The 10,009-nt window shown below is 35.1% G+C and overlaps 1 long non-coding RNA gene across 1 annotated transcript; it reads left to right on the forward strand.

The window, feature by feature from the left end:
* Positions 1 to 6,266: 6,266 nt before the first annotated feature.
* On the forward strand, positions 6,267 to 7,993 carry LOC134624381 (uncharacterized). The gene is made up of 3 exons (XR_010093526.1): positions 6,267 to 6,311; positions 7,601 to 7,669; positions 7,877 to 7,993. It is a non-coding gene; the product is annotated as an uncharacterized LOC134624381 (long non-coding RNA).
* Positions 7,994 to 10,009: the final 2,016 nt, after the last annotated feature.

Genomic DNA, 10,009 nt, shown 5'->3' on the forward strand with positions numbered 1-10,009 from the left:
AACTGACTGACAAAAGCTGACAAGACTGACTGACTTAACACCATTGTATGAAGTTAACCCCCACCTGACAAATGTGTGGATGTATCTCTGTGTGTGTCTCTATTGCAGGAGCAGAAGGAGACCACAGGAGGAAACTTGGGTCACATGACTATGTGAACTCTGCAAATTTAACCTTTTAGTTTAAAATTTTCTGTGTCTGTGAATTTACCATGGGTGTGTCATTAACTACTTTGTGTTGCTCACAGAGATTACTGTGAGAAAGAGAGTATACAAATGTGCAGCGCTAACATTTACATTTCTTTTTACAGCAGATGGCTAATCATGTGATTCGATCATGTGATTTATAGCAGGACACATCTTAATGATGTTTTTCTACCACAGGATTACTGAGATTTTGTGTGAAGAAAACTGTGGTTACAGGCTGTGTGTTGGTGATTAAATTACACTGTGTTATGGAGAAAATGTTGAAAATTACAGGGAAGAAGTGAATACAGTGTGGGATATATTGTGTTTGAAACCAGTGTTACTTCTTTTTACAGTGGAGTGTTAACTTTATGACCTTTTTACAGCTCCTCTGGAATCTGGATGGCCGATGCCTGACCACCAGGATGAACCGTGTGTTAATGTTTGTTTTTCTTTAAGAGTGCTTGTAAAGGATTCAGCACAGACAGACAAGTGACAATTGAACAAATGTGCAGTGGTTACAGAATAGTTGAATATGGGGCTCATTAGCTGGCCACTATTGAGCTCACAGTGATAAAAATGAGTGGAGTGACATTGCTTAAGGAAAGTCACCGATTAAATTGTGGAATAAATTGGGATGATTCATGATTTGGGACAAATTATGATGATAACAATAGTGATTTAATGACTGGAGAAAACCTGCACATGATATTTGTCTTTTATGCTGAATACTTTATTACTCTTATGATCTGTAGTTGGTTGAAAATGTGAAGTTTGATTTAAAGACTTTGTCTTCTATGATACAGGCTCTGGGTGGAGCTGAGAGTTAGACAAGCTAAACATTTAATTGCTGACTAATGTTTTTACACAGGGTTACAGGTTGGAGTGAAGCTGCTCCAAGGGACAAACCCTGGAGATTGTTTTAGGGAGACTGTGCAACATTCTTGTACATGTCTCATTGGGGAGTTGACACATGGCGGAAGCCATGTGGTGAGAGGAGTGTCATTTTAATTTGCAGATGTCGTGAGGTGCCATGATGAGAAGGAGTGACTGAGGGGATCATCCACAAGATGGAAGCTGAGGCCAGGAGAGAGGCTTCAGGAGGATCAGAGATCACCTTCAGCACAGAGAGCTGTGCTACTGAGCTTCCAGGAGATCGTCATGAGGAGACTTTTGCACAGCAAAATCTTAAATGAGATAAAAGACTTTCGACGTTGAGGAAGACAACTAAGGTGTACGACGTGCTCTGCCTTTAAAATCTTCAGCAGCGTTGGAACATGAGAACCTGAGGGAGCATGCCGAGCTCCAAAAGTGACAGCGCAGAGGAGGTCCAGCGATGGACTTGTGGTTCTGTGAACAGCACAAATGCCAGGTGACTGTGAAATAACTAACAGCACTTTTTCCACAAGTGAAGCCAGTAACTTACTATCCTAACAGATTAGCTCTAGTTGCTTGTGCTTTACCTCCATGCGTGAGATCAGTATGTGCAGCAGCTTAAGCTGTACAATGTTTCAGGATATAGTTTTTCACCTTTTTGACACCCCATACGGTAAAAAAATACATTTTTCCTGGCCAAAATATATTTAAAATATATGGTAAATATATTTTGTATTTGTGATGCTCCAAAAAAATATATTTTTGAAATTGAAAATATATTTCTTTCAAACCAAAATACATTTCAAAACATATTTTAGGGTGAATAAAATACATTTCCAACCTTTATTTAAAATGTATTTAGTGCAATAATGATGATAATGATAATAATACTAAAAGTAACATGTTTTATGCACAGCTGCAAAAAACAGTTGGATTCAAACAAAACAGAGTCAAAGGTCTATCACGAATTAGGTTGTTTATTCATTTGCTTACAGTATTTCACATTACACAATATCTCACTATAATGTAGCGTTCATTGACTTTGAAATTATCTGTCAGTGATACAGTAAACAAGATACAACAACTGCTATGTACACTTTAGTTGTTGACAATATTTACAATATAGTACTTAAAGGAACACACTCTACTTTTTTTGGAAATAGGCTCATTCTCCATCTCCGTCAGAGTTAAAAATGCAGCACGGTAATAGGACTCTGGAGCGTGATCTTATGGGATGGGGCGTAGCCAGGATTTTTGGTCGAGGCGCCATATTAGCAGGCCAAACAAATGCTTGCTGTGTGGCCGTTGTAATGTTAGATTGCACTACCGGCAAATGAATAAGCTTGAAAACAGGCTCTCTTTTCATTGTTTCCTCACCTGGAAGCATCATGAGGGAGCTTATGTGTTGGATGTTACCAAAAGAAGGCGTCTAGCCTGGATAGCAGCTGTGAGACGAGCTGATATTCAGTTCTCTACCATCCCCAGATATCTGTTGGTCTGCTCCAGTATTTTCATTCAGGTAAGTTCTAAATAAGTTCATATTATTCTTTATATCCTGTTAGTTTCATTTTCAATGCGCTCTGAGATCATAGCACAAACTTAGATCAAACATGCAGAACTACCTTCTATTTATAGAGTTGCTAATTATTTGGCATTATTGCAGCAAACCAGCCTATGAAATGAAAGAAACACATCCTGACTGGGTTCCAACACTACACATGGGGCACTACGAAATCCCTGCTTCAAACTACATGCTACATACCACCATGCCAATGAGATTAGTTTTTCCATGTGAGGGTGAAAAGGTGAACCTCCTGGATAAGATGGCAAAGGTTTGCTGCGTTTTGGTGAACATGTGCCCCAGTGTGGTAGTAAAACCAGGGAAAAATGCTCTTGTTAAATACTTTTAAGTCTTGTGCTGTTTATGTATTGATACGTTTTCAAAAGAGACAGTAAATTACAGAATGCTAGTAGTGGGTGATATTATTTACATGCTGTCATTTTTTTATGTGAACATTTTGTCATTTGTAAACTATACATAACATTGATTCTACATTTTAACTGATTTGATGTTCTACAAAGTGCTTTTAATTAAAAATAGGCAAACATTTCTTTGTTTCTTTATTCAACTTTTGAACAGTGGTACTTAGTAAGTACATATTCAGTAAATGCAAAGTATTTACATGGCCCCCTAAATTAAACATTATGGGTTATTCAGAACAGAACTATGCTTGGAAAAATATTGTCCCATCAGTTGATCCAACTCCTCCACAGTAGCAGGATGAACTTTTCTTTTTTGAGGACGGCTTCTTTTACCTGTCACAACGAATGGTCTGTTTATGTTTTGATCAAGAACCTTTTTTTGGGCAGCTGAAGAGGAGAAGTCTATCTTATGGCCAACCTCTGGCTGTATCTTGGTCATATTACCAGGCAAAACCCAGTATGCAGGTTCATCTGTAAAAGTCCTTGTGCCACAGATCAACACTGTTGCTTCTACATTAAACAGAAGAGCAGCAACATGGGTGCAGGTCTCCACGACTCCGGCCATACAGGTGCAGTGGGCGGCTTCAACCTTCCCTGTGATGCTCACAATGACCTGTGGCTGCAATGCTGCAATTCAGTCTTTAAGAGTGCAGTACCTGAAACACACACAGACAAAGTTCATTTAAAGACAAGAGCTTTAATAAGCCAAGGCGACACAAATGTTCTTTATCTACTTTCAAATCCATTTATCATAAATGTAACAAATAAAGTGTTTTTATGTATCCATCTATAGAACGCTGCATGTTATATTCTAAATCTGCCTGTTTCTTTTTAGAAACCTATCAGCAAAAAATGAACCTAAAGTATGTAATGCAAGGATGTAATCACTTTCAAGAGGGAGAAAACATAATGTTCGACTTTAAATGACAATTATGGACACCTAATATGATAAGGAGGTTCTGCAGGTCATTAATCAATGTATAAAACTAAAACAGAATGTATTTTTAGTGACACAGGACACAAACAAGGAAGCAAGATGTGTAATTAGGATTATTTATAATAAATATGAATTAATTAGGGCAATTTCTTTAACCATAAAGAATAACTAAATCCTTCAGGACAATGTCACATCAATGCACTGAACTCACTATGTTATCCCTCTAACAGAGCCTCCACATGTTCTCACTGTAATTTCCCCCTCATGAATGAATTTATGCTTGCACTAATCTGAATGTTCAGGGGGAATCAAACACATTTTACTCGCAGTACTCAAGCTGACTTACCTTTGCTTGAATGACGGCGTACTCACAACGTGGAGGCTTAAAAATAGCCAAATCTTGTACCCAGTCCTTGGTGAATTGGATGTGCCTCCAGAGATTTATAATTGCAAAACTGGTGCGCCGTGTATGCGCTGACTCCACAGACAAGGTATGAGAGTAGATCATGCTAAGTCAATAGCGGTTTGGTCTTCAGGGTTTCTACTCCACGGCTATATTCCATACAGGTCCACATTTCACCAATCAAGAACCGTCTCTTTGCATCTGGACACAATCTGTCTCTATACTGTCCTTTTTCTTTTCAGCTACGTTTCAGAATGGTTCGTAGCAATCTTGTTTTGATTCGTGACCAGCCAAGATGGTGCTGCGCTCCCACAATGCATTGCGACATTACGTCAACGCCAAAGCCCTTTGCGTGCAGGAGAGTATGCGCATGCGCATTGCCATGGTGGTTTAAAAAATAAAGATATAATGAAAAGTAATTAATAAAAATTTAATATTTAAACATTCCCACAAATGTGCAATGAACGTGCAAAAACTCTCTTTATTAGTTGTTGCTGTTTCTTTCTTTCTTTCTTTCTTTCTTTTTTTTTTTGAAAAATAACGACGTCTCTGAGGCGCGAATTCCGACAGTGAGAGGAACGGCCGGATACAGGAGACGGGAAGAAACAAGCCGATTATGTTCGCGTTAATTAGGTGGTTGGAAGATGTAAAATTCTCAATTCTGCCAACTGAACATATACGAGATTTTAATGAGGATGAATAATTAGCCGGCATGGAGGAAACGGACCTTTATTTGGTGGAGTGGCGACAAGGAGCCAAAAGGCGGGTGGCCGGTCTATGAAGCCTCCATCATCAAGCTAGCAGGTGCCTTTTCTCATATAATATTACTTTATTCTCGCTTATTTGGCACGGAAGCGTAGAGCTGCCACCCAGGCAAAAGAGAAATATAAGTATATCACGTTAAAACGTGAAAGGTTTATCGTTCTAACAATATACTATCATGTTAGTACAATATACTTTTCATGTTTGAACAACATGTTTGAACAACATTGTACGAACAATGTACATAATTATCACGTCCGTACAATATTGTGCGAACGTGACAATTATGTATATTGTAATAACGTGATATTATATTATACAAACATGAAAAGCATAATGTTAGAACAATAAACATTTCATGTTATAACGTGATATAGCTCTATTTTTCTTTTGCCTGGGTGGCAGCTCCACGCTTCCATAATTTGGTAATCAAAATATGTAACTTAATTAATTTTATTGTGATGTACTTTTGCCTTTTCTTATTATTCTACCTTCTCAGAAAGGGAAAAATTACAAATAAAACTGTTTACACTTGTTATATACAATAACTATCAAAACCTATTCACATTTAATTTGGCTTTCACAGAAATCCCACCTCTCCTTCTGGCTACAGAGTACTTACCAAAGTTAGAAACAAAGCACAGTTATGCTTTATTAATGTTCGCTAATTACAATGTTCCACATTTCATGCTTTTTAAGTCATTTTTAGGCTTTTTAGAGTTTTTGTTTTTTTAGTAGTAATGTTTCTGCCTATTTATTTCAGCCCATGAAATCGAACGCAGATCTTCCTGATGTCAGATTTACATAAATGTAGGTAATTTTGTTTGTCATTGTCATTAATGTTGTTGATGTTGTTGTTTTTGTGCAGTTTGCAATCATATAAACCTAGCAAGCATCAGTCAGCACAGTGACTAACCTAAACAGATTCTTGCTTTATTCACATATATTATATGTAATTATATATACCTGCACATTGTACCTAGGGTTGCAGCCACTTGGCCCCACCCCATTGTTGTGACAGCCCTGATTGTACTTATACACTGCATCTGAACAGGGAACAGTCTGCCACATTATTGTATTTTTAAGTGACTTGTTTGTAATACATGAATTTGTTTCTTACAGATGTCAAAGTCTCAACCTCATGCTGCCCTCCCCCATCCTCCTAAAGTAAGTATTTGTTGTTGTAGTTTTTATGCAGTGTCTGTGTCACATGCTAATCATAATTATTGAAATAACTGTTTTCTAACAGATTTTCCAAAACACTAGTTATGTTTGTTGTCATTCAGACTAATACTACTGCTTAGACATTGCTTAGTGGTCATGCATGTTTGACAAGCTTGTTATGATACCAAAACAGTACGCCTATCACAATAATCAATATATCGACTTAACACACAATACATGTACATGACCTCAATAATTGTTGATGATGCAAATTATCTGTCATTATATTTACAAAAATAAAATATAATAATAACAACACAATAACATTAAATAACATTGTTTTCTATTTGTTAGAAAAATTACTATTTATTCAAGTTTTTATGGTATCTAATATTTTGATACCTAATTTCCATGATCTAAATATTTTTAGAATTAGATGTTGGTTTGTCAATTGAAAGTGTGTAGATCTTTCATTATTATGGTGTTATATTATGATTATACATTCAAAGACATAAAATGGTCTTAAAATGACAATGACATAACTTGTCGCAATTGTTTATGGGGCAATATACAAACCAACAAAAAGTTGTTATCGTAACAGGCCTTCAAAACAGACAGTTTTATGATTGATAAATTCAAAAAATAAATACATGTAATTTCTCCGAGATTCTCTAATATTCAGTTACAGTTCACAACACAGATACCTGTACATGCTGTATTATACTGTAAATATAAATCTCTACATTTAGCATCCCACTAGAAGAGTCACAGTAACTGCCTCTTTTTTTTACAAATACCTGTACTATTACTAACACATTTACTGTTTTACTTTTAGCCTGTGGATACAAATGCAGATTTCCTTAATGTAGGTTGTGCATTTTAATTACATCATGTTATTTTTATTATTATTTATTTATTTATTTTACATTCAAATATGATTGCTAGTAGGTAAAGAATAGTTCACCTATAATTGATATTCCCAATTAATTTCTCACCTCTGATTGAATGCCTTTGTTTGTTTGCCTTTTTTGACTATAACAAAACATTTTTGCAGGATATATATGGTGAATTTATATGCATAGATACAGTCGTAGTGCTTGACACATGCACACACCAGTAGATGTACTAAAAAGGAAATAATTACAATCATGATGTTGATTGCTGATGTCAGTATATATGTTTTAGAGGAATGTTTTGTTTTTCACCCAAAATGAACTATATTGTTTCAGAAGAGATTTATTACCTGACTCTTATATATTGTTCTGTTTTTTGTTTGTTTTTGTTATTTTCAGGTTCAATGGTGTGTGTTCTTCTAATGGCCGCCTTCCCACTGGAGGTTTTGATCCACAGCAATTTAAAAGGTAAACAGCTTTGAAAGTCAGTTCAAATGGTTAGCTAATAGTATTCTAAAAAGCCTACAACTCTGTCACCAGTTTCTTTACCAAAAAGTACCCATAAAAGTATCTCTCAATAGCATATCATTGTAGCTCAAATGTTTAGTTGTACAAATATCAGATTTTTGGAAATCTAAAACTAGTCAAACACTCAAATGTTCATGCTTTTTATAGGAGGACAAAGCAAAACGGACATCGGCGCAGAGTGAAGAACTGCCCTTCATAAGGACACTATGACAGCCATATATAGTAAGTGAAGACTTTCTGTGTATCTAAAATTGCATACAGCACAAGTAACTTACTTTGCAACCATTACAATAGGTTGCAAAGTAAGTTACCAATACAAATAGGTGATGCATTGTAGTGGTTGGTCTCAGACAAAGAAGGTCAACAGATTTATGAGTGCTGGAGGGTAAGGAGAGACGACCAAAAGGGGTGTTAGCATTACTGTAATGTGAACTGGATAGACTTTCCATCTAGGAAAAAAAAAGAGGTAAAATTATGTGTAAAATATATCTGTATTAATATCTGTATCTATATAAACAGAAATATCTGTTTGCTAAATGAAGCTAGCTAACATAAATCATATTTTTATTTTAACTCTGATAAAAGTAATAGAACTGTGACTTTTGTTTGTTACAGTGGCAGTAAGGAAGAGGTTTCCCAATTTGTGCAGAAGGGCTTTGAGGATTGCAGTGAAAGCTGGGGGAACTGAGACTGCTGGAAAAGGAAAAGAAATTACATTTTAAGTATGTTGACTTATGTTCATACAATCACACACACATATACACACACATATGTGTGTGTATATGTGTATATATATGTATGTATGTATATATATATATATATATATATATATATATATATATATATATATATATATATATATATATATATATATATATATATATATATATATATATATATATATATATATATATATATATATATATATATATATATATATATATATATACACACACACACACATATATGTGTATGTGTGTGTTTCTTTTAGAATGTTTAAGTATGTAATGAGAATAAGATTATAAAATGAATATTCCTTGCTTGATTTATATGAATGTTTTAAACATCAAATAAAGATTTCTTTCAGCTGTTACATGTGAATGTGGTTTCTTAGAAATATATGAAGGGTTAATTTTATATATTTTTGAATGATTTTAAATAAGTTTAAATTGTATTTTGAAATATATTTTATAAATATATTTCAAAATATAAAAAAACAGCCAAAAAATATATGTGTTAAAACACATTTCAAAATATATTATAAATATATTTTTTAAATATATTTTAAAATACATTTTGAAATATATTTCAAAATATACAAAAAATGGCCAAAAAATATATGTGCTAAAATATATTTCAAAATATATAAATATATTTTAAAATATATTTTAGCACATATATTTTTTGGCCATTTTTTGTATATTTTGAAATATGTTTCAAAATGTATTTTAAAATATATTTTTTTACCGTATGGGACTGTTAGTTCCACACGAGGTAGATGTCTACTACTGCAGACTAAAATTACATTTCTGTCACCTACACAACGCTTGTCTTTAATGTTACTGTTACTCTCACAACCACATATTACCATAAAGCGATGCACAATTCTGAATCCGTCAAACCTTTTGCCAACGAAAGAAGAGGGCACTTCTTATGAGTGTAGAGACCACGTGGAGAAGGAATTTAAGCCGAGGGATGACTTAACAGATGTGCCACTTGGTGAGGGAAAGGTTTGGTTTGTTGATGGTTTGAGTTTTACAACAGTAGAGGGACAGACTAAAACAGGTTTTACCGTAGTAGATAGTGAGAAAGTTATCTGTGCAGGACAACTACCATGTTTCATATTTGCTTGAGTAGCAGAGATAGTAGGTTTAACGGAAGTGTGTAATGCTGAAGAGTGTCAATATACACTGATAGCCAGTATGCATTAGCTACAGTACATTTCTTTGTGATGCAGTGGTGAGACGAGGTGTGACAGCCTCTACAGGGAAACCTGTAGAACACGCCAAACTCTTGCAAAATCTGCTGGAGGCAGAGTTTTTACCCAGTAGGATTGCCAGTTGCAAATGTGTAGCACACATGTGAGGGAAAGATCCGGTTGCATTAGAGAATGCTTTTGCACATAAGATCGCGAAAGAGGCAGCTTTACGAGAACATGGTGTTAACGTTTTAGCAATGCAACACCAGCGGACGTTGATTATTATGCGGAATGCACTGGTAGACGTGCAGGGCCACTCACCTACTGCAGGAAAACAGTTGTGACTTACAGTAGGAGCGAGC

This window comes from Pelmatolapia mariae, linkage group LG3_W (genome assembly GCF_036321145.2).
Source record: "Pelmatolapia mariae isolate MD_Pm_ZW linkage group LG3_W, Pm_UMD_F_2, whole genome shotgun sequence".
Taxonomy (NCBI): domain Eukaryota; kingdom Metazoa; phylum Chordata; class Actinopteri; order Cichliformes; family Cichlidae; genus Pelmatolapia; species Pelmatolapia mariae.